This window comes from Lissotriton helveticus, chromosome 10, assembly GCF_964261635.1.
Source record: "Lissotriton helveticus chromosome 10, aLisHel1.1, whole genome shotgun sequence".
In the NCBI taxonomy this organism is placed as follows: Eukaryota; Metazoa; Chordata; class Amphibia; order Caudata; family Salamandridae; genus Lissotriton; species Lissotriton helveticus.
The window spans coordinates 591,307,097-591,315,522 of NC_136071.1; positions in this window are offsets into that span (position 1 = coordinate 591,307,097).

Here is an 8,426-nt window from a genome sequence, read left to right on the forward strand (position 1 = left end):
TTGTCGATTATACTGAAACTACTCTAGAACAGTATACAGATTTCAATAAAGGTTTCTTCTTCTTTGTAGGACCTGTCCAGAATAGTAAACTGATCCGTAGGTTAACAAGAACCCTTGAAGCTGTAGTAAATGAGACTGCCTCTGCTCTAGGTAACTTAACCGAAGAACAATCTGCTATGAGATTTGTCGTTTTGCAAAATCGTCTCGTCCTTGACGTCATACTGGCCGATAGGGGCGGGGCCTGTAGAGTCATCGGATCCAGTTGCTGCATTTTCATTCCAAATAACGCGCCGTCTGTTTATTCAGCTATAACCAGACTCCATAAAATTGCCCATCTGTTACACCAAGATCCAGGCACCTGGACATGGTCCGGTTGGTTCTGGAATATAATTTCCGCCTGGGGATGGAAAGTCCTGTCTTTTCTAGGTATTGCAGTAGCGATCATATTTAGCTGCTGCCTCTGTATACAATGTGGCCCTGCGATTTGCAGCATGTGCGCTACCTCTTGTATTCCTAGTCCCAAGCCCCGTTCTAAATCCCGTTCCAAGACAATTCGAGACGAGCAAATAGGTACTGTATGAAATAATAGACGGTATCATGAAAATTGATGTTTCCTGATGGAAACGTAGTGACAAGGAGGGAATGTGGAAAAGTAAATTTTGCCATGTTCTGTGTCCCTACGCCTCATCCATCATATGTTATGTGTGCATGACCAATATGCATATGTTATTCCCCATGTCCGATTAATGACGCAATTACAGTTGTGTCCACCTCTAATATGCCAAGTTTCCAGTCCTCGTGAATAATACGAATATCAGGCCTATGTAAAGCTACGCTGCCACGTTTCTCAGTGTGCACGTTATTCCATTATAAAGTCCCCGTTTCCAGGCCTCAAAAGGGCCCGGACATCAGATTCAGCTCCTGTCTCCTGAAAGCCTCGCTGAGGAGCGATACAGCCCCCACCTGTATCCTCGACCCTTCACTTACTTCCTGCCTCGCAGTGCCCGGTGCAGCTTGGCTCTGCCTCTGAGTCTGCCAAAAGTATGTTATAGTTCCAGTTATCAGTTCAGTCCTCCTTCTCTGCATTCCTAAGCTACTGAACTGCATCAATAATTTCCGTCATTGTCTAGCCTATTCGGCTCCATGTAGAGAAATACTGTATTAATGGTCATTTAATATTCTTCATCACGCACTACATGTAGAATAATGCATGGTCCAGTCTTAGAGTCAAGTTAGCTTTTCCCCTCATGACTTCTAGTTTATATCAACATGTTCCCTAAACATCAGATACCAGATAGGGTTTAGGTACATGTCGCTCCGACCCTCCAGACTTTAGTCTCTGCTCCTAGCACAGAGTTCGTAGCCCCCAGCTTCTCCTAGTAACACGTCATTGCCAGTTTTCGCGCACCACCAGGTTAGAGGTCCCGGCTCCTTAGGTAGCCCCCTCCTATGTTTCCGCCCATTCATGACATATTCTGTTACGTTTGCACCACATGTCTATGTATACTCCCAGTTACACCTACTTTTACTGTTATCTCTCGCGACTGCTACACGTCACGCCTTCTGCTCCACCCACTGTTACGCCTACTGCAATGTAATGCTATGTGTTTGCGCTATGTATATAAGTTGATGTATTGTTATTAAAAGTTAGCGCGCTCATCCCAGACCAAGCCCCAGCAGCTGCTGGGTCATCCTATGCAGGTTGTCCTGATCCTGTCCTTATGCTGTAATAAACCTGCAGAAACTCCTACTACCTCGAATTTTGACTCTTATTTTATTGAGCTATCTGTTATTCATTCATTCATTCAAAAATAGATCCGGTATTATTTATTTATATACCACAGTCCGACATGTCGGTCGTATTTGCTTTTACGTACCGGATCGGAATCGGCCCCCATAAAATCGTACGTAAAGTATATAGCAAATCAACCTGAAATCTGCTGGGTCAGAAAGGGCTCGATTCCGATCCGTGTCGGAAGGTTAGGAGTCCGTACGAATTTGTCGGGACGGCATGGCAGAGTGCCCGGGACGGGCTCCATGCGTCCCGGGCATTCGTCCCCCGGGCGTCCGGGGCTACATCCAGGCTGACGGTATGGCAGAGTGCCCGGGTCGGGCTCCATGGTTTTCACGGTGGTCCTCCCCTGGGTGTCAGGGGGCTCCTGGCCGACGGCATGGAAAAGTACCCAGGACGGGCTCCATGCGTCCCGGGCATTTGTCCCCCGGGCGTCCGGGGCTCCATCCAGGCCGACGGCATGGCAGAGTGCCCGGGTCGGGCTCCATGGTTTCCAGGGTGGTCCTCCCCAGGGTGTCGGGGCGCTCCATGCCGAAGGCATGGAAAAGTGCCCAGGACGGGCTCCATGCGTCCCGGGCATTTGTCCCCCGGGCGTCCGGGGCTCCATCCAGGCCGACGGCATGGCAGAGTGCCCGGGTCGGGCTCCATGGCTTTCACGGTGGTCCTCCCCTGGGTGTCTGGGGGCTCCAGGCCGAAGGCATGGAAAAGTGCCCAGGACGGGCTCCATGCATCCCGGGCACGGGCACGGGGACGGGGACAGGGTCGGGAGAGTCCAGGCGGCTTCACTTCCGTGTCCAGCCATCTGATCGCCCAGATTCCCTCGGCCATCTGGTCGCCCGGATCCCCTCGGGCATCTGGTCGCCCGCAACGCTTTCCTATGGGGCGACCAGATGGCCGAACTTCCCTGGAAGTCCCGATGAGGTGCCATTCGCCGCCCGGATCCCAGCGAGGGCTCCAGGAGGTTGGGTACATTCGCGCCTTGGGTCCCCTCTGTCACCTCGCGTGCACAGATTACAAGAAAAGGGGGTAATTTTCCTCCGGATTACTAGGGAGAAGGGTACGCCCGGACACCCCTCCGAGGCTGGTGGTTCTCTGCCATGGGGACCAGATGGGCTATGCCTGGGCAACACCTCCCTAGGCCACCCGGGGCTTCCTTCCTCCAGGCCAACTGCATGTCAAATTGCCCAGGACGGGCTCCATGGCTCCTGGGCAGTCGTCCCCCGGGCGTCCGGGGCTCCATCTAGGCTGACGGCATTGAAAAGTGCCCAGGACGGGCTCCATGCGTCCCGGGCATTCGTCCCCTGGGCGTCCGGGGCTCCATCTAGGCTGACGGTATGGCAGAGTGCCCGGGTCGGGCTCCATGGTTTTCACGGTGGTCCTCCCCTGGGTGTCTGGGGGCTCCAGGCCGAAGGCATGGAAAAGTGCCCAGGACGGGCTCCATGCGTCCCGGGCATTCGTCCCCCGGGCGTCCGGGGCACCCATCTCCATGAGGCCAACGGCATTGGCAAAGTACCCAGGACGGGCTCCATGGGTCCCGGGCAGACCTCCCCCCGGGCGTCCGGGGCTCCCACCTCCAGGCCGACGGAATGTCAAAGTACCCAGGACGGGCTCCATGGGTCCCGGGCAGCTTCCCCCGGGGCGTCCGGGGCACCCACCTCCAGGCCGACGGCATGTCAAAGTACCCAGGACGGGCTCCACGGGTCCCGGGCATTCCTCCCCCAGGTCGTCCGGGCCCTAGAGCTCCGGTGGTCCAACCTGCGCCTGAGGCCCAGCCGGGGTCCAAGAGCCCTGCCTTGCGTGGGCAGGCAGTCAGGAACCCTACCGCGAAGGCTTGGGATGGATGGGGAGCTGGGAGTCCTTTCGATCCCGGCCCTCTGGTCGCCCGCGATGCTTTCCAATGGGGCGACCAGATGGCCGGGCTTCCCTGGAAGTCCCGATGAGGTGCCATTCGGCTCCTGGATCCCAGCTAGGGCTCCATGAGGTCGGGTTCTTTTACGCCTTGGGTCCCCTCTGTCACCTCGCGTGCACGGATTGCAAGAAAGGGGGGTAATTTCCCTCCGGATTACTAGGGGCAGGGTACGCCCGGACACCTCTCCAGGGCTGGTGGTTCTCTGCCCGGGGGACCAGATGAGATATGCCTGGGCAACACCTCTCCCGGGCGTCTGGGGGCTCCATTCTCCGGGCCAACGGCATGGCTCAATGCCCAGGACGGGCTCCACGTGTCCCGGACAGACCTCCCCTGGGCGTCCGGGGCACCCATCTCCATGAGGCCAACGGGATGGCAAAGTACCCGGGAAGGGCTCCACGGGTCCCGGGCAGCCTTCCCCCGGGCGTCCGGGGCTCCCACCTTTAGGCCGACGGCATGTCACACTGCCCAGGACGGGCTCCATGGGCCCCGGACAGACCTCCCCCGGGCGTCCGGGGCACCCATCTCCAGGAGGCCAACGGGATGGCAAAGTACCCGGGAAGGGCTCCACGGGTCCCGGGCAGCCTTCCCCCGCTCGTCCGGGGCTCCCACCTCCAGGCCGACGGCATGTCACAGTGCCCAGGACGGGCCCCATGGGCCCCGGACAGCCCTCCCCCCGGGCGTTCGGGGCACATATCTCCAGGAGGCCAACGGCGTTGCAAAGTACCCGGAAAGGACTCCACGGGTACCGGGCAGTCCTCCCCCCGGGCGTCCGGGGCACCCATCTCCATGAGGCCAACGGCATTGGCAAAGTACCCGGGAGGGGCTCCACGGGTCCCGGGCAGGCCTCCCCCGGGCGTCCAGGGCACCCACCTCAAGGCCGACGGCATGTAAAAGTGCCCAGGACGGGCTCCATGGGTCCCGGGCAGCCCACCCCCGGGCATCCGGGGCACCCATCTCCAGGAGGCCAACGGCGTTGCAAAGTACCCGGGAAGGGCTCCACGGGTACCGGGCAGTCCTCCCCCGGGCGTCCGGGGGCTCCCTTCTCCAGGCCGACGGCATGGTTCAATGCCCAGGACGGGACGTCAAGTGGCCAGGACGGGCTCCATGCGTCCCGGGCATTCGTCCCGGGACGGGGACGGGGTGGGGAAGAGTCCAGGCGGCTTCACCTCCATGCCCAGCCATCTGGTCGCCCGGATTCCCTCGGCCATCTGGTCGCCCGGATCCCCTCGGGCATCTGGTCGCCCGCAACGCTTTCCTATGGGGGGGACCAGATGGCCGAACTTCCCTGGAAGTCTTAATGAGGTGCCATTCGCCTCCCGGATCCCAGCGAGGGCTCCATGAGGTCGGGTTCTTTCACGCCTTGGGTCCCCTCTGTCACCTCGCGTGCACAGATTGCAAGAAAGGGGGGTAATTTGCCTCCGGATTACTATGGGGCAGGGTATGCCCGGACACCCCTCCAGGGTTGGTGGTTCTCTGCCATGGGGACCAGATGGGATATGCCTGGGCAACACCTCCCTAGGCCACCCGGAGCTTCCTTCCTCCAGGCCAACTGCATGTCAAATTGCCCAGGACGGGCTCCATGGCTCTTGGGCAGTCGTCCCCCGGGCGTCCGGTGCTCCATCCAGGCCGACGGCATGGCAGAGTGCCCGGGACAGGCTCCATGCATCCCGGGCCTTCGCCCCCCCGGGCGTCCGGGGCTCCATCCAGGCTGACGGCATGGCAGAGTGCCCAGGACGGGCTCCACGGGCCCCGGTCATCCGGGGCACCCTTCCCCGGGCCAGCGGCATGTCAGAGTGCCCAGGACCAGTTCCACGGGTCCCGGGCAGTCCTCCCCCGGGCGTCCGGGGCTCCCTTCCCCGGGCCAAAGCATTTCAGAGTGCCCAGGACGGGCTCCACGGGTTCCGGGCGTCCAGGTCTCCCTTCCCCGGGCCAACGGCTTGTCAGAGTGCCCAGGACGGGCTCCACGGGCCCCGGGCGTCCGGGGCACCCTTCCCCGGGCCAGCGGCATGTCAGAGTGCCCAGGACGAGTTCCACGGTTCCCGGGCAGTCCTCCCCCCCGGGTGTCCGGGGCTCCCTTCCCCGGGCCAAAGCATTTCAGAGTGCCCAGGACGGGCTCCACGGGTCCCGGACGTCCGGGGCTCCCTTCCCCGGGCCAACGGCATACAGGAGTGCCCAGGACGGGCTCCACGGGTCCCGGACGTCCGGGGCTCCCTTCCCCGGGCCAACGGCATACAGGAGTGCCCAGGACGGGCTCCACAGGTCCCGGTCGTCTGGGGCTCCCTTCCCCGGGCCAACGGCTTGTCAGAGTGCCAAGGACGGGCTCCACGGGTCCCGGTCGTCTGGGGTCCCTCCCCCGGGCCAACAGCAGGTCAGAGTGCCCAGGACGGGCTCCACGGGTCCCGGGCAGCCCACCCCCCGGGCGTTCGGGGCACCCATCTCCAGGAGGCCAACGGCGTTGCAAAGTACCCGGGAAGGGCTCCACGGGTACCGGGCAGTCCTCCCCCGGGCGTCCGGGGCTCCCTTCTCCAGGCCAACGGCATGGTTCAATGCCCAGGACGGGCTCCATGGGTCCGGGGAGGCGTCCCATGCGCCTCCGGGCTTGGGAGCCCCGGCTGGGTCCAGTGGCCCGGGCGGGCCCCGGGTCGGGTGCTCCGGCCCTTGTCCCTGTCTCCCAGCCTACCGCACTGCCAAGGGCCTAGGAATGGGTTCCGTTGTTCCCGGGGAGCCTCCCCTTGCTTGGCTGGGTTCAGGAGCAGTGGCTAGGGCCCCTGAGGGCCCGGGGAGGGCGGCCTCCCCACCCCGGGCTCTGTCCTTGGTCCTGCTGCGTGGCAGGGTGCCCGGGACGGGGTCCGGAGGGACCGGGGAGGCGTCCCATGCACCTCCGGGCTTGGGAGCCCCGGCTCGGTCCAGGGGCCCGGGCGGGCCCCGGGTCGGGTGCTCCGGCCCTGGTCCCTGTCTCCCAGCCTACCGCACTGCCAAGGGCCTAGGAATGGGTTCCGTTGTTCCCGGGGAGCCTCCCCTTGCTTGGCTGGGTTCAGGAGCAGTGGCTAGGGCCCCTGAGGGCCCGGGGAGGGCGGCCTCCCCACCCCGGGCTCTGTCCTTGGTCCTGCTGCATGGCAGGGTGCCCGGGACGGGGTCCGGAGGGACCGGGGAGGCGTCCCATGCACCTCCGGGCTTGGGAGCCCCGGCTGCGTCCAGGGGCCCGGCCGGGCCCCGGGTCGGGTGCTCCGGCCCTGGGCCCTGTCTCCCAGCCTGCCGCACTGCCAAGGGCCCGGGAAGGGGTTCCGATGTGCCCGGGGAGCCTCCCCTTGCTTGGCTGGGTTCAGGAGCAGTGGCTAGGGCCCCTGAGGGCCCGGGGAGGGCGGCCTCCCCACCCCGGGCTCTGTCCTTGGTCCTGCTGCGTGGCAGGGTGCCCGGGACGGGGTCTGGAGGGACCGGGGAGGCGTCCCATGCGCCTCCGGGCTTGGGAGCCCCGGCTGGGTCCAGGGGCCCGGGCGGGCCCCGGGTCGGGTGCTCCGGCCCTGGGCCCTGTCTCCCAGCCTGCCGCACGGCCAAGGGCCCGGGAAGGGGTTCCGATGTGCCCGGGGAGCCTCCCCTTGCTTGGCTGGGTTCAGGAGCAGTGGCTAGGGCCCCTGAGGGCCCGGGGAGGGCGGCCTCCCCACCCCGGGCTCTGTCCTTGGTCCTGCTGCGTGGCAGGGTGCCCGGGACGGGGTCCGGAGGGACCGGGGAGGCGTCCCATGCGCCTCCGGGCTTGGGAGCCCCGGCTGGGTCCAGGGGCCCGGGCGGGCCCCGGGTCGGGTGCTCAGGCCCTGGGCCCTGTCTCCCAGCCTGCCGCACTGCCAAGGGCCCGGGAAGGGGTTCCGATGTGCCCGGGGAGCCTCCCCTTGCTTGGCTGGGTTCAGGAGCAGTGGCTAGGGCCCCTGAGGGCCCGGGGAGGGCGGCCTCCCCACCCCGGGCTCTGTCCTTGGTCCTGCTGCGTGGCAGGGTGCCCGGGACGGGGTCCGGAGGGACCGGGGAGGCGTCCCATGCGCCTCCGGGCTTGGGAGCCCCGGCTGGGTCCAGGGGCCCGGGCGGGCCCCGGGTCGGGTGCTCAGGCCCTGGGCCCTGTCTCCCAGCCTGCCGCACTGCCAAGGGCCCGGAAAGGGGTTCCGATGTGCCCGGGGAGCCTCCCCTTGCTTGTCTGTGTTCAGGAGCTCCATCCGGGGCCCCTGAGGGCCCCGGGGAGGGTGGCCTCCCCACCCCGGGCTCCGTCCTGGGTCCTGCCGCGGGGCAGGGTGCCCGGGACGGGGTCCGGCGGGCCCGGAGAGGCTTCCCCTGTGCCTCCGGGCCTGGGAGCTCCGGCTGGGTCCAGGGGCCCGGTCGGGGCCCCGGGTCGGGCGCTCCGGCCCTGGGCCCGGTCCCCCGGGCTGCCGCTCCACCCAGGGCCCAGGACAGGGGTCCGTCGGTCCCTTGCAGGCCTCCCCTGCTTGTCAAGGTGTAAGCGGGCCCCGGGTCGGAGGGCCCGCCGGCCCCTGGCAGCCTCCATGGCTGTGGCCCGGCTGGGGCCCCGGGCCTCCGGCCCGCCATGCCCCGGGCGCCCGCTCCCTCCTTCGTGGGGGCACGGGGCGACCGGATGGCGTCCCTTTCGTGCCCGGCCATCTGGTCGCCCGGATCCCCTCGGCCATCTGGTCTCCCGGATCCCCTCGGCCATCTGGTCTCCAGGATCCCCTCGGCCATCTGGTCTCC